This window comes from Crocodylus siamensis, chromosome 11 (genome assembly GCF_052110815.1).
Source record: "Crocodylus siamensis isolate JL-2025a chromosome 11, ASM5211081v1, whole genome shotgun sequence".
Classification (NCBI taxonomy): Eukaryota; Metazoa; Chordata; order Crocodylia; family Crocodylidae; genus Crocodylus; species Crocodylus siamensis.
Window position 1 is genome coordinate 5,975,089 of NC_143405.1, and position 25,650 is coordinate 6,000,738.

Consider the following 25,650-nt stretch of genomic DNA (forward strand, 5'->3'; position numbering starts at 1 on the left):
ACATGTGGATTTCCCTGGACGGCAGAATTGCACCCCCTGTACCTCCTTCAAAGCACCGGCAATGTCGTGGGGGGATCTGCCTTGCTCCATCTGGCTGCCGGCTCCTGATCCCCGCCGAAGCCTAAGAACCAGAGGGGCTTGGAAATCCCGCAGACCCCGGGCACTTTGCAACCCTGTGGGAGTGAAGGACGTTCTGTGTAGAAAGTGGCCTCTAGGCTTGCATTTCTGGATGCGGTCCAGGCTTAATTAGGATGCACCGAATCCAATCAGATAGCCTCAGTTAATTGAGTTTGGCAATGTCAGGTCAATGTCCAGTGGACTCCAGCATTCCTGGCATTCAAGGCAGCCTCCAGATAAATAAAGAGGTCCGGGGCTGGGAAGGGGAGGAGGATTTGGATAAAAGCTTTGGTTTTCGGACCTTTCCGCCGTGGAACAACAGGCTTAACCCCTTGTGTGCTGTACCTTGCGTTCACGTGGCCTAACCTCCTACAGCTCACGAAGCCCAGCCCTGGAGGAAGACCCCAAACAGGTAGCCAAGGGGAAAAGTGCCAGAGCAGTGAAAGCAATAGGGGAGCATCCCATGCTCGGCTTCCCTTAGACCCCCTCGCTCTTCTCAAGGGCTGGCAGGTTGGATATTGCAACAGTGCGATTTCCGCGGCGCACGGTGGTAAAGGCTGGGATCCTCCTCATTTCAGCCTTTGCGAACAGTGGGGTTTTCAATATCCAACGTGGTAAGACTGGGAGAGGCCAAAACCCTCCGGCAACTCGCAGCTCCCACCTCCCCAGGGCACTGCATTTCTGTATGCCGGACCCTTGCCAGAACCCAGCAGGATCTGATTCACAGAGTCACCGAAATTTAGGGCTGGTGGGGACCTCGTGAGCCCATCGGGTCCAGCCCCCTGCTGAGCCCCCCGATGCTCCTGATCTACAGAGGAGAGAATGACACTTCGGATTTTGCAATGCATCGCCTACACTAGAAATAGGGGAAGAGCACCTGTCCTGTCGGTGCAAACAGGGAGCCTGAGTCAGAGAGTGGGGAAGCAGTTTGCCTATGTTCACAAAGTTGGGACGAGGCCCCAGAGCCACTTCTGCCCCGCCAAACGCTCGGCTTTACATCCTGCTGCCCCTCCTTCCCCGAGCCAGCATGTCGAACCACCTTGTGGGGCTCCTCACAGCCCCGGGCTAGGAGCCACAGGCACTTGGGGAGGGTGTGTGGCTAACTCGTGGCATACCTGCCCAAAAGGCTGGTTCCAGCTATGCTACAGGAAGGGCCACAGCAGCCCTTAATGCTGTGAACTTTCCAGCCTTAGTGACCTTACCTGAAAGGAAACCCCGCCATATGCACACACAGTGAACTACCTACCTACTTACCCTGGATAAATGGCTGGGTCGAGCCTGCCTGCAGTGACCGCGGGGTGGCAAACCTTTACCCTGAATATTTGTGAGTGGCTTCCCCCTGCCATTTTCACACTAGCAGGACTCCAAGAACAGCCAGTTTCATGATGAGGTGCATTCAACACAACCCGGCAAGAGCAAAATTGTCCTGGAAAATACCCCATGCGAGGGAACCAAGCTAAATTCGCGGCAAATAGGGACCTAACAAACAGCTCAATGAAAATGGTGCTGAATGCCCGAGCTGAGCTAGTGTTTAATGTGATGTCCTCCCTGCTATCAGCACCCATAGCCAATGTTCAGCCACCACATCTAGATTCTGCTCCTCTAATTAATAAGCTCTCCCTACGATCCAGGGCACTCTTCAGAATAACGTATCTCATGTAGTATTAGCCACTTATCTCCTCCACACTTTCCAGCTGATTTACTCCAGAATAAATGGTGTGGAACAGCTGGAATAGAAGCTCAGTCACTGGAAGACCCCTTGTGAAAGTAACCATTGGCCTTTTTTGGTTGCTCTCATTTCCTGCTTTCGTGAAGATGATTTAGGATGCGTTGCCTTCTTGGGGTCACTGTCTCTGGCTGACAAGAGTGGGTGCTGTCCCCTATATGGTTTCGAACCTGGTCCCAAAAAGTACCTCTATAAAGGCATCATCATCAAGCGCGGCTTGAGCATCTCATGTAGACTCACGTGGAGCGAGCAACACCCTCAATCTCTCAGTGACCTGGGAGTCGTGCAATGCCCACGTGAGCAGGCAGGAATGGGCTTTGCAAAGTGGAAGGTGGCGTGTGTTTTGCTCCAAGACACGAACAAGCAAGAGACTGGGAAGCAGAAGTGGGATGATTGTTAGCAGCTAATTTCATACCACATGCTTTCCAGACTCGGAGCAGATCTCCTTGTGGTCACCGTGTCTCTCTGCATTTAAACTAGCACCAGGAATGGCCCAAGCTTGGCAGATGCCAGCTGAGCATCGCCTCCAAAATCCAGATGAGAAGCTGGGTAGCTACTGGAGCAGTCGGCAGCGGGTAGAAAATGTCTCCATATCGGGCTTCATCCTCCTTTTAAACCAGCTGGGGTTAGACATTCAACTGGCATAAACTGACTTGGCAGTAACTCCGCTGGACCCAAAGCAAGAGAGACCAAGCTGAGTGAATGACTCCGAGATCTGAATGCAAAGGCAGCATTAGGAAAGGGAAAGGAGGATGGCAACCCAGAGCTTTGCTCGGGACCAGACTCTCCGTGGAAATGCCAAGCAAAAGCCCTGCCCGTCCATCCCCTTCTGCATCTGGCTGCTGTTGCTAAGGCCGTCCCTTTCCAACTCACAAACAGACGAGATGGTTCATTAATAAGCCTCGGCTTCTCCTCGCACGTCTGATTATGATCTCTCAGCTCAGATCCGTGCTCGTGTTACACGCTTCCCTCAATAATTATTTCTTTGCTCTTTAAATCCCCCACTTACCTACTCCTCCATGTCAATAATGGAGGGTGTCCCTCCCTTCCCCACCTCCCGGGCTCCCCTTGCTCTCTCCTTGATCACCTTTTGCAAATTTGCACGGAGGGGTGAGTTATTTAAGTCACAGATAAGCAGTATGGGGGGGCTCATCTACAGACCCATGCTTTCTTTTTTTCTTTTTTTTAAACAAGCCGTCTGAAGCTTTTTGGTTAGCAACAGACACAAAAGCCCAGCAAAGTCAATGGGGGGGGAAAAATACTACTTGCAGCTGGCTTTGGATCAGATCCAGAACTTGTGGGGGGCATTATACTTGCCACGGGGCAGCCGATCCTTCTGCCTTTATTCAGATAACACCCAGCAGAAAGGCATAGGGAGAGCAGAAAAGGGAGGACTGGCTCCTGAGCTGCGGCAAAGCAGAGAGCAGGCGGACCCCCTTCCCGTCATGCCACTGCCCTGTGGCAATTAAGGCAGTTGCTTGCATGGAAATGTAATGATATTAGGAAGGTAGTTAGTAATTTTTTCACTGTTCTGCCAGTGGCTCAGCTCCCTCATAGCTGCTCCCTCCTCCTCCCATGCACCAACAGCGACAGGCAAAAGATGCCCAGCTTTTCTTGCTTTTTGCAGATGCCTTGAAGCCAGAGGGTCTTAGCGGCCGGTTGGGAACGGGGAGATCTGGGGCTGCTGCCGCTCCATTAGGCAAGCGTGAGCGAGTGAGTTAATTTATTCTCTGTGCTGCCAAGTCTCCTTCAGCCCTTTGTCTGGCATCCCTTTAAGCTGCAAGTTCTTTGGGGCAGAGACTGGCTCTCGCCGGCCAAATGTCAGGTACCTGGAGCGATGCAGCCACTTGTTTGGCGGGGCCCTGCAAGTGCTACTACAGGCATAAATGAAGAGTGACATCTCTACATCAGGAGGCAGCCCCAAGAGATCATCTAAGGCCCCTTTCACATCCCCAGAAAGCCACTTGCAGACTACAGACTGCAGCAGGACATCCAGGGAAGTGCCCCTTGCGGCTTTTCTGCCCAGCTCGGAGGTCAGGCGTTTCTAGGATGCAGCAGGGGTTTCAGTGCGTTGTGAATCATCCCATGCACGAACGTACAATTCGTGCTGTATTGCCGGGGAGGCCAATGGCAGAGAAGCGGCTCGCGCCGAAATGACTCGCCTGCCAGACGGGGATCCAGAGGAGGAGGGGTGGCTCAGCGGACCCCCGTCCCCTGCGCCCCGAAGCTCAGCATCGGGGTCCCGTTGTGCTAAGCAATGAAGACACTGCTCGGGTCAAACGTTCACCGACGTTTAAGGGCTTTAGGAGAGCAAGCCTCCTTTCCGCATGGGCCTAGATGTCGCTGTCTTCCCATGAGATTTAGGATCGTGTGTCGCTCCCCAAATGTTCCCAAGTTTGGGAGTCATGTTCCAAAGTCACTTAGGCCACTAGGGAAGTATTATTATCCCTTGTCTAAAGGAGCTCACAATCCAAATAGTCAAGGCCGATGGAGGGAGGAATAATGTCCCCATTTTACAGAACTGAGGCCCAGAGAAATTCCACCTATTCTGGAGCCTATCCAAGTTTCTCACACAAGGTCCCACCAAGGGTTCGTGGTCCCCCCCGGGATTTGAACTAGGAACGTCCGAGTCCCTTACGCCCTGAGACCATCCTCCCCCGCGGGGGCCCTCTGCTCCAGGGCCCCTCGGTTGCAAAGAGTCACGCTGATGGGCTCTCGTCCTCGGTGATCCCATCCGAGACGTCGCCAGGATGCCCATTGCCTCCCCTTCCCTGACGCACGACCCAGCCTAGCCTCACGAGCCCCTGCACTGTGCCTTTAAGCGTCCAGGCAGGGAGGTGCAGAGATCGGGGCTGTTTTCAAAAGGCACACGGATTTGCCAGGGTCACATGTTTCGCAGCTGCAGCCTGGCAGTGATTTATAAGGCTCCGAAGTTCATAAGAGGAAAAAGTACTTTCCAGGCACACGTCCCCCCCCCACCTGGCCTTCCTTCTCGACAGCGAACGCCACCCATGTCCAAAGCCGCTCCGAAAACCTAAAGGAACCGGTCATCATCCCAACGTGTCATTTCCCCTGCCACCGCCACCGAAACTGGCACCCTCCTCGTCTGCAAACTAAAACAAACATCCTCCCGTTTACCGACCCACCAAACTGGCTACTTCTTGGATCCTGGTCCGCGTCCCCGCCTCCGCCCCACACCCAGCCCCGAAAGCCAACATAAACCACATGCACAAAACAGATCTCCCTTCCCCCACTCCACCCCCTTTCCACTGTCCTACAGGGAGGTTCAAAAGTTCAAGATTTTCACATTTCCCTAACGTTATTTCAGGAAATTGCTGGAGAAAAGGAAAGACTGTGCTGCCTAAAAAAAAAAAAGAGAGATCTACATAATTCGGAGAGGGAAAACTTTCTGTTCTGGGCACGCTGGGCTTAGCACAGCGCCACGACAGAAAGCAAAAGCACGAAGCCTGCTTCCTGATATCTTCTGCCGGTTTTAGACGCCGGGGTCCGGTGGAGTCTGATCAGGATCAGGCCGGAGTTTCCCCGTTAATACACTGTAATGCGGAAATCAAACCTATGCATAATACCATGGACCATTTTTACATCTCTTTGTAGGCCAGAATGAAGCCAAATATTTCCTTTCGGAGCATCACTATCTCTCTGGTTTTATCTAACCACAAATGCACATGATTTACAGTGGAAGGATGGGTCCAAACCAAAACTGATCCAATGCTGAATGCTGGAAAACTTTGCATTACATTGCAAACGTGAGCCAGCTTCTGCCTTTAAGGCTCAATGCTGGAAGACTTTGCATTACACTGCAACATGGTCCAGCTTCTGCCTTTAAGGCTCACACAGACCCAAACTCTGGTCAACTCCAACTCAATTTTGATACTGAAGAGAATCGATGTGCCAGTGCCCGGGTATTTGAGGAAATTAATCCTAAATCCTGTTTGGCCCAGATGTGCACAACCTGTCGGGTTGCCAACTCTGAATCTATTTTGAGAAGTTTCCGAAACGCCATCGTGCCCGCAATACACAACACGAGTGTGCCTGCGTACTTCCATATATTGGGTTACGGTGCGTAGATTTTATATCAGGAAGGCAAATTCACATTATTACATTTTCAAAACCCAAATAAATCAGATTCAACATTTAATATTTATTTTAATGAATGCCCTACCATTTATCTCCTGGGTGACTCTCAACAGTCTCCTGGAGTTTTATATTTAATTCCTGGAGACTCCTGGAGGATCGACAACCCTAACAACCTGGCAATCTCCGAGCTTCATGAATTCAAACATCTTCCACTTTGGTCTGCGTCTTTTCCTCCCAAAACTCCTTTGCATTCAGGTCTGGGCTTGGAGTTCGAACAAAACTCAATGTTCATTCAAAACTGTCCAACTGCCCCTTGTTTGGCATCACACATGGGCTAAAATACAGACTCTGCACCCTCTTGCTAAAGTTCATGGGAGAGGTTCATAAAATTACTGAGACTTCTGAAGGGCCTGAATTTGGGTTTGCAATGAAACCTGAAACCCAGCACCTTTCATGTGGTTTGGGGTTTTTCTTGCAAACATTTTGTGTAGCAGCGCTGTTATACAAAGACTGAAGACTAACAAGACCATGGCGTGTCTTCCACAGCAATGAGTTCATGCATCAAAACAGTATCAAGAAGACAAATTAGTAGCTTTGGTTTGCCACCCCCTAGCTCTGGTTTGGACCCAACAAAGTGAAAGCCTCCTAATTCTGGTATGCCCAGGACCTCAGGCACCTTCGGATAAATGTCTCAATAGCTCTGCTGATCCACTAACTTCACAATATGATTGCAAATAATTTCTTCCCAATGTTTTTTATACTTGTCACACCATGGACCCTGAAGGGAAGACAATTCTTGCAAGCAAGCTTTCACAATAGACACTACTTGGCTGCTTTTGACCCAGTCGAGTGGGAGGCACAAAGGCCAGGAGGAGACGGTTGAGTACGTACCACTTTGAGCCTGAAGTCCCTTCTGGAGCTGGTCAAAAGATTTTCACCCAAATTTGTTCTCAGAAAAGACTGGGTTGTTAATAATTCTCTTTTGCAAACCGTGCGTGTTTCCTGTGGAAAACGTCTGCATTTTGTTTAAAAAAAGAAATGCCCCCAATCAGTTATGTTTTCAATGGAAAAGCAAAATATTGGGATGATGGTTATATCATGGGATTGTCTTCACATCCTTGTTCCCCTCTGTGGCTTTTGTTTCACCTCTCGTAGCTGCGACACAGTCATAGGACTTCTATAATGCACGCATCTAGGGAAGGATCCTGAGTGGTATCATGGGAGACGTGGTCCAACCACTGAGCCGAGCCTACAGAGAAGAACTGGAGGTTGAGCTGCCCAACTACAATACACACGATGCTCGACAGCTGCATTTCCAAACAGTAAGATTGCCACTTGGGGCTGAAACGGTCCAGTTTTTGATACTTGGCCCAAAAAAAAAAAAATCAAAATTTTGAAGAGGAAAACTTCTGCTCAGCTTGAATAGCCACCTTTCAAAGGTGACTTCTTGCCTGCAAGGGCAGCTGGAAAGGTCTTTGACCATGGAGGCAACAGGGAATCCAAATAAAAATGGATGAGTCCTCCAGGCTCTCAGTAAGGAGACCTGAAGCAGAGAGCAAAAGGCAGGGATTGGGTTTAGGATGATGCTTGGGGTTGGGCTAAATTGGCTGCCACAGGAGCTAATTTGATCATTGACGTCAACCGGAGCGGACTTCAATCATAGCTTGGGGACTGAAAATCCCACACTTAATGCTTCTGCTATGTGGCACCCTCTCGTCACGAGGACATAGCTATCACAAACCAGGTTTCTCGCCTGGCTTTCTGACAGAAGGGAAGCTTTCAAGTGTGGAGAGCCACCTCCACGGATGATAATGGCACCAAATCAGGGCTTGGAAACCCTGAAGCCAGAGCATTGTTTTATTCCTTCCAAGCATAAAATGCCAATGTATAAAAAAATAAAAATAAAAAGGGGACAATATTTGTCCAAGTCCTTTGATGTACATTGTAGTTTTCTTGCTTCGGTTCCCCAGAAACTGTTCGACTGGAGAAAGCTGTTCTTAATAAAGTCAACACATAAGGCTTCTTTCATAACGCTCAGCAGCGAAGCATGACCTTCGCTGCTCGAGGCTGGCTGGTGCTCAGCCCCCGCCCGCCGTGACGAGTGACAAGTTTCGGGGCTGCGATTTTATAACCCATTCTCGACAGCATCACCAAGTAATTGTACCCCGCTCGCTGACTGACGTGGACTCCCGGAGCAGGGTTGGCAGGGCAGGGAATAGGATTGGAAACCTACCGCCTGCTAGCCCTCTGCTTTTGGGGAATCAGAGAGAGACCGCGCAACGAAGACCCGGACTCCTGGAGTTCCTGCAGCTTTTGTCCTAAATTTAAGACCCATTTTAGAGAGCGTTCTGCATTCGCTCCTCTCCAGAGTTAAAAGGAACGATTTGGGACTTAAGGTTTGGTTTCATTTGCACAGGCCCGTGCTTACAGTGACTTCCCCAAAAAACCCAGAACCCGGGGGTTTATTCATGCAAACACACACACTTGCAAATTTTGCAGGCCTGATTAATTGGGCCTATTGAAAATTAGCAACATAAGCCTCCCAGAGCTATCGATTTCCTCGAAGAAATGTGATTCTCACTGATTAGTTCTTTCCACGTATCAGTCATGCCGCTATCCATTGTTAACCTTTTGCACTTGCTACCTTCTCTGAGGGTCGGTGGGTTGTTTCTGTGACTGAAATAACACACCGAGCCTCATCCCAAGGGTAGCACCGAATTCAGAGAATGTGCAAAGACGGTAAACTGGTTACGGAAAAAATAGCCGCAGCTGGAAAGCTAAAGGATGGGTATCCCGGCGTCCCCCTGACCCACTGCCCTATCCAGGTACGTGCGAGGAAAAAAGGGACAAAGACGGATCAATGTCTGCATTTTCACACCCACACAACATCCGTAATAGGGGGAGAGCTGCAAAGGTGCAATCCCCGGGACAAGCCGCTGGCGGCAGGCACGGAGGCAACGGGCAATTCAATAAAGCTCGAGACATCGAGCATTTCTTCAGCGTGAGATCTCATCTGAAACAACAGGGAGGGATGCAGTGGCCGGTCACACAGCAGCCAGTGTGGGGGCCTGGCAGTCGATCCATGGCGGATGATTAGCTCCATGGGAAGTTAATAGCAATCACAGAAATGTATCAGTAGGTTAGGACACAGGCACCCTTTGATCACAGGATGAGGGGAGAGTGGGTCCTTCCCTTTTCAGCCCATCTTCCCCCACTTCATCTGGATGGGTGCACCCCTCTACACAGCACTGTCCAACCTGACCTACAACGTCCCTCTTCATTTCATTTTTGGGACTGCAACGCACCGCAGACCATTCACACCCTGGTGACCACCACCGCTGAGCGGTTCTGGGGGTCCTGCGCAGGTCGACCGCTTGGTCTCGCTCTGTCTGCATTGCAAAGCTGCCACCATCCCGGTAGCCCGGCACCGCCAGAAAATCTGGAACTTGACATCCTTGAGCTTTATGGTTACGGTGGAAACCATCTGGGACTCGGTTGGCTTCGGAGGAGTTCTGCTCTGACTTTTGGGATCCGATAAAAACCGAAGCTCCGGGGATGCGAACCTACGCAGGCTGCAAGCAGCGATCTGCGCAAATTGGGCACAAACTCCAGTTGCGTGCGTTTGCAAAGAAGAGGCAAAGATTTGGATGCGCCCTCCCGGTGCCTTTGCTGAAACCGCACCACGCAACTTATAAAAAGAAAAGAGGCAATTCTTCGACGCACGGCATTTCCCAGCAGACCGCTCAGCCAAAACTCAGGCTGCGTTAGACAAAGCTGCTTATACGCCGGCGGGAGGGAAACCGGCACTTCCCCCCTTATCAAAACATTCTTCACAGCTTTTCTACAACCCGGCGCTGCGTGAAAACCACTCAAATCCCTAGAAGCAGGGGGCTGGGCAGCTCATGCAACTGGGAACAGGATACGGGTCATTCTTTGACTATGGTCCAGCCTAGAGAGGGACTGGAAGTCAGGCATATCTGAGCAACAATAGCCCGAACGGTGTCCAATTGTATTTTGGCATTATTTCAATATACGGCAGGCCTGGTGCGCCGGGAAAGGGAAGTTTTCAAAAATGCCTGAATGATGGCCCCCGAGAAGCATGTCTTGTATTTGAAAGTTTGAATGTCTTGCATTTGCAAATCTAGTTGGTCCAATAAAAGAGATCACCCATGCCTCTCGTGTCATTCCTGGACCATCACAGCTACACCATCATTCCTAAGTGACTAAGGCTCATTTTCAGAAATGGGCAAGTACTTTTAAAACAGGGACGTCGGCTCTGGAGACTTAAGTGCATTTGAAAACTTTAAATTAATGAATAAGCAGCAGAGGCACCCCTGTACCCCCCTGTAGAAGCTGCTGTTTCCCTGGTCGATAGTCTCGCTCCTGCCCTTAGACAGCAGGGACCCTCGGCACAAAAGCACCAGCACACATTAACATCATGGGGCAACATCAGAGTTAAAAGCCTGAACCAGAAACGGAGAAGTGAACCGTTTCCAAATGCATCCGTGCCCCAGGAGCGCAGGGACTTAGGGCCACGTATCAACCGATGTCTGGGACATCGCGTCTTCATAGATCGCAGGGCATGCTCCACCCAGGCTGACGTCCTTCTCTGTTGGTACGTGGCGTTCCCAGCAAACACGACCTTCGTTATTGATTTGGACTCATTAGTCATTTTTTATAACTGGACCGGCCTTTTTACTGAAAGCTGTGACTAATTTCCCTACCCCAGGCCAAAGGGGTGAGGGCATGTTTAACTCTCTGAAAACATGATCCCCAGATTATGCTTTAGGGCATAGTCCAGGGACCCAAAAGTTCCCTCAAACCTAGGAGAGCGCACTGAGAAGCGGCAAACCTCCCTCATCCCAATCAGGGCAACCCAGAGTAATTCCAGTCCCAATCAGGGCAACCCAGTCAGGGCCCACACTAAGGTTTCCACCTCCGATTTCCTCCTTTTCAACCACGCTAGTAGAAAAGCAGCAGCAATAATCACTGAGATCATTTGTCCTGCCATCCCACAGACCTGAGAAACAAAGTTTTTCTTCCTGAAAACTTCAGGCCAAAGCAAACCATCACCCCAGCCTGCTTCAGCTGCCTTCTGCACATTGTTTGGAAGTGCTTCCCTTTGCCCGGTGGTGTGGGGTTGTCTTCTGCGGCTGGGACTCTTTCATGTTTCCTCTGTAGATATAATGAGTAATAGAAAACAAAAGTAGTTGGCCAAGGGGTTGGGTGTGACTAATTCCCTCGGTGAAGTCCCCAAGAGGTTGCCTGAGCTGCCCGACTATTGCCTTCCACCACCTCTGAGACAGCCCTCAAGCAAATAAGATCTCTTTGGGCACCTACAACTCTCAAGCAAATAAGATCTCTTTGGGCGCTCATAGGCAACCTGGAGTTTGCACACAATATGTTGAGACGCACGGTTTCCGCCGAGTGATTCAGGCGAGGGCTGCACTTTCTCTGACGCTGCGCAGATTTGCATCGAGGGGCAATAATAGGGTTAGCCTGTTGCTGAAGCTGTCACATTCAGCCTTACAACTGCAGGTGTGTTTCCAACCCATCCCTCTCTGTGGGTGTAGAAAGGAAAGGTTGCTGGACAAGCCCTAACCAATTTTGTCGCTGAATTGTGCCTCCTGGTATCTGGCACAGAAGTACAATCCTGGCACGCCATGCCGCCTCCAGTAGCCAGCGAGCGCAGGTCGGAGGATCCAAGAAAATGGCCCAAACCTGCTTCTCTCAGCAAGTGTCAACTCCTAGATCTCTTGTCGGGTAACGAGGCCGGCCAGCCAGTGCTAACAATCACATCCCGGCCTATAATGGCCTCAGTGATGCATGATGAAGAGGTTGCCCTTAACAAGGGTGTCAGCAGATTGCTTCTCCGCCCCCCTCCCATCCCACGATACAGCTGTAGCCAGCCCAGGAGCCACTCATCTGCATCCAAAAGAGACCTCCTCCCCGATGGAAAAACAAGCCAAAAAAAATCAAGAGCCTCCTTCGGAAGCCAAGGAGGGGGTGTCCATAGACGACAGGCTGCAGCTCAGCGTCTTGAACGCTAGAAGCTGAAGCTATTCGTGCGGAAAGCCGCTCACACTTCACCTTGGGCCCAATTCATTCAGAAAACGTCAACTTATGCTTTCGGAAATTCAGTGAACTGGGAAAGCCTTTCGCACCTCTGTTCCCCGGTGCAATCCAGCAGCCAAGCGGAGACCCTCCCTTTCAGAGACGCGCGTCGAGAGCGGGCGAAAGCACGGTCCGCTGTCTGGCGAAATGTGACGTTACGGCTAGGAGGGCGTTTCAAACTAAGTAACCCCACCGCCACTGCAAGTTGGCTGGTGTCAGACTCTCCGTACCTACCCCCACCGTGGGCTGACATCTCTGGTATCACAGCCAGCAAAGCCACGGCTGCATCTAAACCTCTCCCTGGACTCAGTGATTCCCAGGCTATCAACGAGATCCACTTCCATATAGTGATCCCTGACAGCCAAGAGCTCCCGAATCGATAAAAACACCAAAGCGCACAAAGATAAAGATACGGACGCTGTTTTTGTCATACAAAAGACGCGATTCCCCCATGCACTCACTTTGTTAAGCATGCGGAGACCGTCGGGGGCAGGAACGGCACCGCGTCTATGGGAAAGTCTATGAACCCACTTCTGATTGCTTTCACTCCTGTTTTACAGCAGTAGGAAGCAGATCTTTTAGGACTCCCCTAAAGGTTCAGCCTCTTTAGGGCCAAGGACCCCCAAATCCCACCCAAGCAGAGCACTGAAAAAATGCTATTTAATAAAAGCTCCCAGCCCCAATCTCCCAGTAGGATCTCACTCCCTAATAGAAGCGTAGACCCGTATCTACTGCACAAATCCAAGTGCTAGACTACACCAGAAGCCTGCCTAATTCAATCTATTTCCCTCTGTTCCCTCCCCTGCTTTTGGCATAACGTGAAATTAAAACGATCCCCACCTCCTTTGGGGGCATGAGACATTCATCATCTATCCAAGCCTGTGGGCAATGGGAAAAATAATCCAGTGGGCTGAGCGAACTCCCCAGAAAGCCCCTGAACAATGGAAATTTGGAAGGGAGACAGCAGGCTGGATCCACTCCTGAACGTCTTCATACGTCCAAAAGCACATTCTCAGCAAAGAGCGTGTTAGGAGCCAACTTCTACGGGGGGGAAGGCACATGGAGTTAAATGCTGCCCATGGCATTTTCAAAAGGGCTGGAAATGCTTAGTTCTTATAATGACATCTGTAGCCGTGCAAAGTCAGAGAAAAAAAAAACCAGAGCTCATGCTTCAGGGCATGGGCTGTGGAGTACACGGGTCAGGAAGGAATTTCTTTTCCCTTGCAAAGTCATGTATGAGCAGATCCACGCACCGCGGGAAGGGCCGGGTCCCTGCTCCTGAAGCCCCTGGTGCTTGTCCACTTCAGAGCCGCTCGGCCCCTCTTCACACTTGTCCCCTTAGCTTGGCTGCTCCAACACGGACCTTCCTTCTCCAATACCATTTGCTCCTAATTTCACGTCTGATGCTTAATTCCTTGTCCCGTTAATATCTCAGTTATGGCCTTTAGGGTCCTCCTTGGTGTTGGTAAAGTACTATGCCCACCTCTGGCATTATTTAAATACTAAGCCACAGCAGTGAGACAACCCTGGAAAGCAGTTGCACGGAGAGAAAGGTGGAAGGGGGAGGAAAGAGCAAAAATTGCTAATTGCACCGGCACAGATTGCAGGTCCCTTAGCCGGGGGGGGATCGAATCACAGGCGAATCTGTGGGGAGTGACACCATGTTCTCGCGAATCGCCAAAGCCGCGTGGCTCTCCCCAGAAACGAAGGCTGCTCCTTTTCAGCCCCGTCTTCTTCCTCCACACACAGCACTTCTTCGCCGCAGAGCTCGTTTCGTTCGGGACTGACCCAGCCACAGCGAGGGGCTGGCGTTTCAAGAGAAAAGCAAGCAAACAAATCAAAAGATCTTCGGTGAAGAGTGTCTACGGGGGGACCTCGCTGGGCCACGCTTTGCCAAACCACACACTTGAGCATCGGAACAAGTCATTATTGGTCTTTTCCTACTGCCTGGCAAATATTTAACAGCAGGCTCTTTCTTGCAAAGGGCGGCACTTTCAAACAGGGCTTTGTACGAGTCTAACACGGCTTCCCACTGTCTCCCATTGATCGCAACAAGATGAAAATTAGGTCAGTGCCAAGCACCTTTGGAAAGCCTCCCAGTACTTGGGTCCTTGCTGACTGATCTGTAGCACGCAGAGCGTAGTCGCTGGCAAGCAGCGTCCCAAGCGTGCACCAGTTAGCAGGGGCCCATTGCTGGATGGGTAGGGATTTTCATATAGGGGCACGCTGTAGTAGGAATAGGGCACATCTGCAGTGTGCGTGCGCACACGCAAAGACACACAAACAGATGCACAGGTGCGCTACGCATAGGTGCCTGTGTCTCTGCATACAGTCATGGCTTTTATAGGCGAGTGAAGCAGCCTGGATTGAGTTGCAGCTTGCCAGGGGAAAGAATCCAAGGTGTGAAATCTGCTTGCATGTGGATCAACCTGTCCAAACCTGATCCCCAAAATCCCGAGGCTGAGCCAACAGACATCAAAGCAGGCGCAGAAAGCCTCGGAGCGGGCCGCATAGGAGCAAACACGCTGCAAACGAAGGGCTGTATTGAGGGGCGCCGTTAAAGAAGCCTGGGGTAATATCCCCCCGGCGGCAGATCGCTGTTGCCCATGTGGCTGCCTCTCGGATGGCCACAGGGATGGGGTGAGCTGGCACCCCTTCTCCCAGGCTGAGGAGCAATGGTTAGGAGTAGGAAAAACAAAGCAATGGGAGAAATGGCAGGAGACAAGTGGTGACCACCAGGCATCTGGACGGTGGGATGAAATGGAGACGACGAGGGGCTGGGAATACATGCAATTAAGGGCTGGGGTAGAAGACGGCTGTTGCAACTGGTTTGAACTGGGAGTCAGGATAGTGGGACTCTGTTGCTTGCAAGCTCCTGTCCCGACTCCCTCCATGCCCTGCATTTCAACATCAGTTGGGAGAGCTCGTCTTTGCCCCCTGCTATGCCGTGCTGCCCAGGGCTGCTGGGGTATCCAGGCACCTTGGCAGTGCCAAGAGAAACTAACTGTGAAAGCCTGGGATTAAGTTGGGCAACAGCTTCCATCACCACCTTGGAAAGGAGAAGTCCTAGTCCCGCTTTCTGCCAGCAACTGCCCACGCAGCACCTTCACGCTGCAGTGCCAGAAGAGCTCTGGCATAGGGAAGGAAACAGCCCCATCCGAGATCCTTCCCCAAAGGCTTCCTCTCCCATCTAAAAGGACTGCAAAGAGTCATCCCAGAGGGCCTGTTCCTACCCACGCAGAGCCGCCGAGAGACTCAACCAGGGGCTGCACAAAAACAATCACGCTGGTGTTAGCTGGCTGGGAAATTTTCATCAAAAAGGGATTTTTTTTTTTTTTTATTTTACCAGAAAATGTCATTTAAGCAGATTCCTGGTTTGGCAGAATTTCCCCATCTGGGGAATTAAAAAAAAAAACCAACAGGTTGGAAATTGTCCAAACCTCCTCTTGCAAACTGTCCATGGGGTCTAAGCGTCTGCAAACCCAATGTGAAGCACCTGACTTTCCATGCACGGCTGCAACCCCAGCCAAGGCTGGAAGTCAGTCCTAACGTGCTCAAAGATGCCCTAGCAAAGCACCCCCATAGCGAGGCACTCAGTGGGCGCGTTGCCCATTTTGCCTGCGCGGCTCCAAGGCGCATCCCAGAAATGAGACTCCCTTTCCTTCCCCCATCATCTCTGCTCTCACACTCTCCCCTGGTTTCTATTACAGCAGTTAAATCTGCCATTTGCCACAAGTCACTGACTGAATCTGCTTCAAATTACCAAAACAATGCTGGGCCCCAAGCGGACATGTAGAGTGTCTCAAAGTTATTGTAATTTTAAGCCATTCCTAAAACTCCGCAGACATTGCTGGAATATTTCCGCCTTCTTTAAGGCACTGTGATGACTTTGCAACCCAGTAAGAAAGAGGCAAAAAGCAAGGGATGGGGGAAGGGTTGGGGGGGGGGGATGACTGAATCCAGCTGGTTTTCATACCGGGGGTTTTGTTTGGCTTGCCGGCTGTGGTGGGTTAGATGAAGAAAGCAGCAGGATTCCCAGAGGTGAGAGGCAGTGGAGGGTAGCTCTCCTGAGGGTATAAGGTGAAGGACAGGGGCAGAAAGTGCATGCAAGCCCAGGAGAAGACTGCTGCATTATACTTCAAGCAAAGAAAAGGTCTGAGAGAGGCAGAGGGACTTTAGGAGACTCTGACAGAAGGAGGAAAACCAACAGTTTTCCTAGGGACTGGATTCAATAGAGATCCTCCATCAGCAACGGTCCTGCCAACGGAGCCACGATCTCCAGCATCACAGCAACCGCCCTCTTGCCTTGAGCTCCAGGCTAGCGGCACTACCCCGCGAGGGGATGGTCCTTCTTGCACGCTCAGCTACTCCATCTGCACCAGCCAGAGCTCGGTCCTTCTCTGGAAAGGGGAAAGATAGCTCTTGGTGTTGATTTATTGCAGTCCTTGGATACAGGGGTAACGGATGCCTTCGCTTCTCTGGCAGCTAATTATTACTACAGGCGAGAAGCAACTCCCCCCATCCCAGTCTCGCACGAGCCTTTTCACCGTATGGGCCTCCCTGAGATCTCCATATGTGATCACACATCCTAAAGCCCCAGGGCCATGATGAGGACTGTATGGGTGCAGGACCCCAGCAGAAGCCATCCTGTGTCGCTGTACTGGCAAACCTGGGCACTAGTGACCCCTTCCTCTGAGCTGAACAAGTTAGTGCAATGCCGACCTGCTGAAATAACCTGGATCGGGACCCGGGGCTTCTCTGCAGAGCAATGCGAGTCCGAGAGTGCACCACGCCATGCGCTCAAACAAATAGGCCTGTGCCAGTGGAGCCTGGAGTGTGGATATAACCAAAAGCTAGTCGCTGCTCGACTGCCTTAATCCTTGGCCTCAAGTCAGCATAATATTGTCACACACAGACTTGGGAAACTGTATGAGACTTAATTGATCACACACGTACAGCAGCTGGAAGTTGCCAAGCACAGATTATGACCTTTTATTAGATTCTGTAGATAATCCATTATGCACCGATTGGGCGTGAAGAAGGATCTTATAGCCTTAGTCTGATTCACGAGATACCCTGGATACTCCACTCAAACCGGAGCAGGTGAGGTTACTGTTCTTTCTTCTAATCCCACCCAGACTGTGACTGCTAAAAAGCTTTCCAGGCCTCCGGGAGATCCTGGAGAAAGGGGCACATCCCAAATTTTGATGCAATTTGGAACCATCGCCCTAAATGCTGCTGGGCTTGGTGGGAAGGTCTTTCCATGGAGCTGAGGTCAGGAAGGGATAGTAACAAGCCGAGGAATGGTACTCTGTCCATCCATCACTGTATGGTGGAAACTTGGCAATTTCTGTCTTCTGCTTCTAGTCTCATACCAGGCTCAACCCACAAATGTGAACCCAAAAGGGGAAGCTGCATATGTAGGGCCTCATCCAAGGATCATGGGTTTTGGATTATACCCCTCACTCAGCCTTTGGTGGAAGCCCCAGAGAGTGTGTCACCAATTGTCCCTACTTCTGCCCGATTGCTGTTCACAAACAAAACCAAACCTGCCTGAGACTAGCCCTGAGCTTGCTCCAAACTTGCCCAAAGGCTTCCTGTAAATCTGGCCCAAGTTTCTGGTTAGTACCATAGACTCGCAGAAAATCTGGGTTGCATCATAGAAAATTAGGGTTGGAAAATTAGTCGCAAAACCTGAGATCCAGGCAGTGGGATTCCCTGTGGAAATGGGAGTCACTTCCTCCTCACTGAATGTATTTTTAGCATCTCTTCATCCTTGCAAAGGGATTTTAAAAACCAACAATTAATATTTTGATTCCTTGATTGTTTTATTATCGTTCCTGGTTTTGCTCGGGTTGCCAGCTCCTCTAGGGCTAAGTACAGATAACCAAAAAAGTCTGAGGCTGAATCAATTCAATCTTCGCAGGTTAGTCTAAGCTGCGCAGATTGAACAAATAAGCAAGTGAACAGACATTCACTTTTGATTCTGGAAATGCAGCCACAGGCCTGCAGTGGCCCAAGCCAAAAGCTGTGGGGCACTAGAGCACACCTCCCTGCTCAGCTGGAGCAGACAGCTTAGCCAAGGCTAGCCCCCACCCCTTGCAAAGCATCCTGGGATGCTGGGGGACTGTGAGTTAACTTGAATCTGGAGAGGATCTGGGACAGAAGTTCAATAAACCGATTTAACCTAAATCAGTTCAGTCCAATACTATATACATCCAAGTTTATCTTAAACCAGTTTCAGCCGTTTTGAAAGCAGTCTATGTGCATTGAACTTCTGTTGTGTTACAGATCTGAACAGGTTTCCAATTGCTTATTCCGATTTGTGTGTCATTTCCATCCCTAGCCTAGATGGGCTGCACGTTTTTGGAGAGTTCATTTTGAAACAAACAAAAAGTTCAAAGCATTTGATACAAACTGTCTTCAGGATCCTCAGAACTGGGGGTGGGGGAGTGGATCAAAGTTGGAAGGGACTGCCAGCTTATAGTGTCCGGCCTGCTGCATAGAACGCAGTGATCCCTGCTTCGAGTCATTTACAGTGCATTTGCAAGCTGTTTAGCTTGTGCCTTTTTTTGGAGATTTCAAGGCATTTTACCTAGGAAGGACCATGTCAATAGCTGCATTCTCCAGGGGCTCAGGAAGTTGCCATGGCTTAGCCAGAGCTGAAACAAGAACCTCAGGGTGCATCTACACGTGACGTGACGTGACGTGACATGTCCTTAATGCACATTAAAAATGGTGAATTTAGGCTACTCGCATTTAAATTTGATACCTACAAATGCAGATATCAAATTTTGGCGCAAATAGTTAAAACGCTTTAATGCACGTGTAGACACATTAAAGCAATTAATGCTGTGTGTGGACTCACTAGAGACTAAAGTTAGTCCCAAGTCAGTCCACACACAGAACGTTCATGAGCTTTAACACCTGCACGTGTAGATGCCTGCTTAAACCAACTTAATGCACATTAAGCTAATGCGTACTAAATTTAGGTGCACTTAAATGCATGTGTAGATGCACCCTCAGTTTCCCGAGTTTCCGGCCACTTACCCAAACTACTGGATAGTCTCTTTTTTGCATCAAGCCTGGCACAAGCTATCCCGTTAGGCTCTAGGGCTTAGAAAAACAAGTTGGAAACTCCTGGGAAACAAGCTCTGTGTGGAGGTTGCTAGCACGCCAGGGCCAGGTGAGATCCAGGAAGTACATCCAGGAAAGCTAAAACTACGGATTGATTTGATCATTAAAGAAAAAAAGGGGGCAGTTTGCATTGCACTGTGGGAGTCATTCCAGGCTAGTCTTTATTTTATCCCTGACTGCCCTAATTAGCAGTAGTATCACACCAGCTACCCCAGTCCCCCGAGGTGGAGACTGTGCCATTAGTTGCGCGAGGCATGTTTGTAGCCAGTCGAAAAAAAAAAAAAAATAATAGATGGCTGCAATCATTCCTCCCTGCACCGAGGAACCAGGCCTTTGCTGCTAGCTCAGCCGCCGGGAGGGCAAAGTGTTAAGAGACATCAGCAAGAGAGATAGGCCTGCCTGGCTGAAGGGAAGCAGACTTCCTCTGGAGGAACAAGAGCTGCGAGAGGAGAGCCCCCTCCGCCTGCCTGGGTGGGTCCAGGGGTCACCTCCCCGAGGGAAAGGTCGTCTCCATAGGTTAGGCTTCTGCGTCAGCATGTCACAGTAACCAGCAGAATGCCCTTTGCTATGTCCCTCAGGGCTCGACATGGGGATGGCTGCAGAAAACAGCAGGCTTCTTAAAGGGGCAATTACTCAGCTTGTACAGCAGCCTGCGCGCGCTCCCTCCGCCCACTATGAATGCTGGTGTGTCAGGGCAGCGGGGCTCCGATCCAGCCCCCCAAAAGCTGTGCTGAAGCTCTGCCATTATTCCCTCTGGCAGTGCCCAAGCCTCACCCACTAGTGCTGGGTTGGCAGGTTCACTGCAAAGACCGTCTTTCGGGGGTCTGTTTAATGTGGCCAGAGAACAGCAGCTGTAGTGTGGGAGGCTGGTATTTACACTCCAGACATCCCGATGGGGCTGCCGTACAATAGTAAGGGAAATTTCTTCCTCCTCACCTTCACTAGAGGTTGGCTCATCCCCGAGCGCATGAGCATTTATACACCACCCAAAGCTTTGTTTCTTCCTAATCCTCTTCCATGTAATTACGTGAATCTAATCCCCACCAAGAAAAGCACCTAATCTTTTTATGAAAGTTGTTGAGTTCTTGCCTCAATGATACCTTGTGGCAATGAGTTCCACAGATCAATGATGGATGTGTTGTGAAAGCAAGAGTGATGCAAGAGGAAGATCACCTTCCCCCAACTCCAGGCCTTTAAGACTCAAGCGGGGGTTTGATTTTTCAATCCAAAGCAAACCGGTTCATGATCATACTCCAATTCTATCTTATTTCTAGTCTGTTATGCTCATCAGCATAATGTCGGAGCACCTTCTGGTTGTGCATTAAGCAACATAGCTAACATCTGTCACCTGTGGTTCATTATCTCTCTCAGTCGTTCTCCAGGTGGAAAATTATATATTCAGAGGAAGGTTGGAATGGGGGTGACTTGGTTCTTTCCATGTCTGTCTTTATATTTCTCGAGCACACCTGGCACTTGGGGCATTTATGCACATACTTTTTGGTCCTGCGATGCACTGGAGATCCGCCATTTCAGAGCAGACTCAATTAATCGAGCCTATTCTGCATGACAGCTCACGTGCACCGCGCTGCGTCGCATGCAGTTGTATAAGCGGTGAAATGCATGTCAGCATGCAGCAAACGGCCACAGCGTGCTTTTGAAGTAAAGCACCTTCTCTGCGTTTTAGTTCAAAAGCGCGCCGCCGCCACTTCCTCAGTGCTGACGCGCACTTCGCCACGTATACGACTGCATGTGTCGCAGCGCCGCGCGCTTTGGAAAGCCCCAGTGCAGCAGCACTTGCATGTGTAAACACACCCTTGGAGAGCAAAGCAGGGAAGCTGGTGATGGCCCTTCCCATGGGGAGTTCATTTTGGAGCCTCGTGCCAGTCCAACAGGGAGCACTGAACTCCTGCACAGTTCTGCCTTTACGTTCGAAAGTGCCACTGCGTGGAGTCGATACCCTCAGTCCAGAGCTTTGTCTGTCTTTTATCTACATGGCAGCTCTTCTGACAACCAGGAGGCGACTTCAGTTCAGGAGAGAGAAGCAAACTGGTATGAAGTAGATGCTCACCCTGTTCACTTGGGGCTGGGGCTCTGCAGTCAGCACTACCCTCCGCTGCAAGTTTTAACAACGGCAGACCATGGCAGGTATGTGTGTTGCACCACAGACCCCGACAGCCCCGCAGGAACAGGCATGTCTCTCAGATAATAATCTCCATGCACGCGGGCCCGGCTCTCTATTGACGGTGTGCCTGTTGTGCAACTTCTGTACAGCCAGGCCAGGGGTGTGTGCATTAGGGAGGGATGAGCTGAGCTCCCAGCTGACATGAGCTGGAGCAAGGGGACTGCTGGCTTCCAGAAGGAACATTTTTAACTCTAGTGTCTTCTCCCCCCCTGCGGTAGTTGCTCCAGAGGGAAGCTACAGATTCCCGTGGCGGCAAAAGTCGAACCCTGCTGTCCTGGCCTGAAGTGCTTTATCCCCCGTTAAGGGCAAAAACATTTTCAGAATACAATCCAATATATAACGGGAAGCAATTTGCAGCATTGAAAAGAGCAAGGGCCTTTATGGTTTCCCAACGCCCTTTCTCTGCCTGGAAAAGTCCTCTGGGCATCTGCAACTCGGGAAACTGAGGGCGTGTCTACACTTGCATTTAAGTGCACCTAAATTTAATATGCACTAGCTTAATGCGCATTAAGTGGGTTTAGCCAGGCATCTACACGTGCAGGTGTTAAAGTGCATTAATGCTATGTGTGTGGACTGAAGTGTCCAGCCCTCCTACCATCCTATCCGTCCACTCTCCTTCCTGCAGCTCTCTGCCACCTGCTATTTATGGCTCAGGGGGCGTGTGCCTCCCTCATCCCCTCTCTTGGCACAGCCTTTCCTTACCCCCTCTCTTATTTCAATAGCACCACTGCTTTCCTTTGCTTCTGCCTGCTGCGGGCAGCCATAGTAGCTTGGTAGCTCTCAATTTAGAGCCCTATAAATAAACCCTGGCGGAGCAGCCCAGGCTCATCTCAGCTGGCAGCTGTGCATTCTGGGTCTCGGCTTGTCTGTCTGCACACAGGAGTACCTTTTCCACTTGGCACTTACTCTACTCCTGTCGTCTCCAGAATTAAAAGCAAACCTCCCCTGATTTTGCAGGCAGGGTCTATTGTAGCGCTAAGCCCCAAGCATCATCCACGGAGAAAGCAGGTATGAAACAACTCTCCCGTCACTGAAATAATAGACTAGAGCAGATGTTGAATGAAGGGAAGAACGGTATATCTCAGAGTCCTAGGGTAGGCTCAAGGCTTTATAAGGCCTCCCCTTCTTGCCCTTTGATCGATAAGGAATCCTGACACTCTGATTTCTTTTTAAGGCCTCAAGAGACTGTGATGATGATGAGCCAGAGCTCCCACGGGACACGGGGTAGAGGATGCAGCCCAGAGATCCCCACATCACAAACAGTTATTTGGGGTTGAAGTAAAGCCTGTCTTTTCATCCGACATCCAACCCTGGATTCAAACCTCTCCCTGCTTTGCAGCCACTCAGGGCATGTTGATAGACAGACAGATGGACAGGCATGCATATAGCAAGTGACGGCAAGACAGAAAGAGCTCTGGAGTGATAAGGTTTTACAAGCCTAACCCTCCCCTCAGCCCACTTCCTGACCCGTCTTTAATGCACATATCTTGCATGTCAGAATTATTTCCAGATTTACGCTGTGACAAGTGAATCTTTCCAAGCACTGGGGAGGCGTGAGAAGCAAATCATTTTAAATCTCTTATTTTTACAGCCCCGGACGACAAGTACGTGCCACGCTGCGTGCCATGCACAAGGCCTCATTAGGTCTGAGCTAACAACTGTGATCTCGAATGGACTTACCCCTGTCCCTTTAAACCAAAAGCAGGAAAACTTCCTTAGTTATTCACATTTGCCATTTCTTTTAGGCAGGAGAGCGGTCTTATGTCCAAGTATCTCTTTATCCACGAGATATAATACCAATGAGTGTTTTTTTCCTCCTACCTGTTCAATGTCATCACTAAACTATTGGGATAGTATGAGTCATGCCATTTCCTTCCCCCTTTCAATGCGTTAGTGTCACTCTCCCCATGCGTTTCCTCCGGGGCTGTGAGCCCAGGCGTTTTTCGGCATGGGGGGATCACTTGGAAGGACGTGAATGTGGGATCTTGGCACCCAGGACGCGGCCTGGGCTCAACTGCATGGCAGCTACTGTTTTCAAATCTCCGAACACAAGAGCACAGGTTGGGAAGATGCTGGGGGCTTGGAACAAAAATCTGCCTGCAGGCAATAGGGGACAGTCCCTTATGAACTAACCTCTGTGATGATCAGAGGCAAGGCTCCAGCTGCAACCCACAGACAGAAAAGAGAGTGGGGAAGCATTAATTATTCTAGCATACAAACAAGCCCTAGCACAGGACATGCCCAGGCACAGAAGCAGAACCCCTATTTCCTCCTGGCCTGATAACCTCAGGGGTTAATCAGCATCACGAAGGGACTTAGGAAGCAGGGAATGCAAAGCAAGGAGGGTGGGGTGGGGGCAGGTGGAGGGGAGGGGAGGAAACCCTCCTGAGATGATGCATAAAGCCCAAGAAACCAAGAGCGCAGAAGCAGGGTGCCTGCAGTTTCGCGTGAGCTTATTAATCCTGCATGCTCGTGACTGCCTGCGTGCAGGATGAAGGAGATTTACTGCCCATTAAAATAAAGCCCTCTCTGTCATTTATAAACAATCTCACTGCTCGGTGGGAGGTTGGGCAGTTTAGTTCATTAAGCAGCAAATAATCTCTGTCACTTTTTATTTTTAAGTTTATTTACATGTCGCTTTTTTCCATCCCCCACCCCTCTCCACCGCTCTCCTCCTGCGGCCCTGACAGCAGCAGGCTGGCTTGTGAGTGAACCATAATGCAGCGGCGACTGCTGAACAAGCGGCTTAATGGCCTGGCTCCAAGTGCGCACCCCCCTGGAGGCACTGGCTGCTGGGATCCTCAGCTATTTACTTATGAGACTATTGGCCAAGTCATTAAAATACCCTCGTCCCCATCCCCTGACCTGCTAAGACGGGTGGTTACCGGTTGGTCCTCAGTCATGGACGCAGCCTAACAGGTCTACCAAGAGCCAGGAGCTCAGTTCATCCTTTGGGGTCCATCCACCAAAGCCAAGAGAGTTAGGATCAGATGGGGTCCCACCCATAGGGACGGTCCTGGGGAAGATTGCAAAGGGCAAGCCTGGACCACGGGAGCAAGAAAGCGCCGAATGCATCAGAGCAACCTGCCCACGGGGATGTGGGCCTTATCATTATCAGGTGGAAATGGAGCCAGAGTCACTTAGGGAAGGGTAGGTCAGGTTACTCTATGGAGACTGACCAAATGCCTCTCCCAGCTCCAACAGCCTGCCCTGCCCCAGCTGCTGCACAGCTGGCGTGCATCCCATCAGCCTGCTCTGGGCATATCTATAATGCAGCCCGCCCTTGGGAAAGGACAGTGCCCTGTGGGGGAGCCTTACTATGGAGCTGGGACCCCGGGAATATTGGGAGCCAGAATCCACCACCAGCACCAGCACGGCAAAGCAAGGGCTGAGGCTTTCATACCAGTGTCATGTAAAGTAGCTGAGGCCTGCCTGCTCCTTAGTTTCCACTGCTGCCGTCACTGGTGCGGGCTGCACTGAAATCCAGATTTTGTAGAGATGGGCGAGCTCCCTGGTCAGGGGAAGAAGCTCCTGTGACTCCTGGCAAGGAGGAGGCAAACAACTCCCTATCCTTGTTTTACCCATGCTCACATACGAGCCATGATATCCTGCACTACTGCATCTCCCCTGCAGTTTTAGTCTGATGCTACATCATTTATCACAGGTTATCAGGGCATGTTGCCACTCTTGGCTGCAACAACTGCCCTGATTCACCCCAGAGCTGGCTGCACTTCTGGGGCGGGCGAAGTGATGGCAGGATCCAGACAAGCGAGTGCACAAGTCATCGTGTCAATCATTCACCAGGGGCACTGACTGACCACCCCAGAAGCATGTGTTCCCATAATAAATCAAAGAAATAAAATAAGAGATGATGCGTTGAACAGGGGAAGGGGGAAAAAATAAAGAGCTTACGGTTCCCTGCTGTGTGTCCCCTTTAGATAACAGATGCTCTCTTCTTAACCTCTCACTTCATCAGATCAGCTCCAGCTGTGTTTGGATCAAGTGCACAGCCTGGCCAGTATCCAGCCTCCCTGTTTCCTGGGTCTAATGCCAGCTACATCATTTGGGTTCAGACTCAGCAACCAGTCGCTGGTGCTGAAGGGGTGACAGGGCAAGGGAAAGAGGCTGGGCGGAAAGGTGTGGGCAGGTGGGAAAGACTGGGGAAGTCATGCCTCTTCCTCTAATACAGCCAACAACCCAAATCCTGCCTTAAGAATGTCCAGCAGAGCAGAAAGGAGGGCCTGCCAAGACAGAGCACCCTGCGTGCAACCAAGAT

At 50.6% G+C, this 25,650-nt stretch overlaps 1 protein-coding gene and 1 long non-coding RNA gene across 2 annotated transcripts in view; one reads left to right on the forward strand and one right to left on the reverse strand.

Moving 5' to 3' along the window:
• RXRA (retinoid X receptor alpha) overlaps positions 1-25,650 on the reverse strand; it is a 195,150-nt gene that overhangs the window by 88,194 nt on the left and 81,306 nt on the right. The window lies entirely within an intron of this gene.
• LOC149855309 (uncharacterized) lies at positions 16,078-23,710 on the forward strand. The gene is made up of 3 exons (XR_016438479.1): positions 16,078-17,158; positions 21,191-21,337; positions 22,549-23,710. It is a non-coding gene; the product is annotated as an uncharacterized LOC149855309 (long non-coding RNA).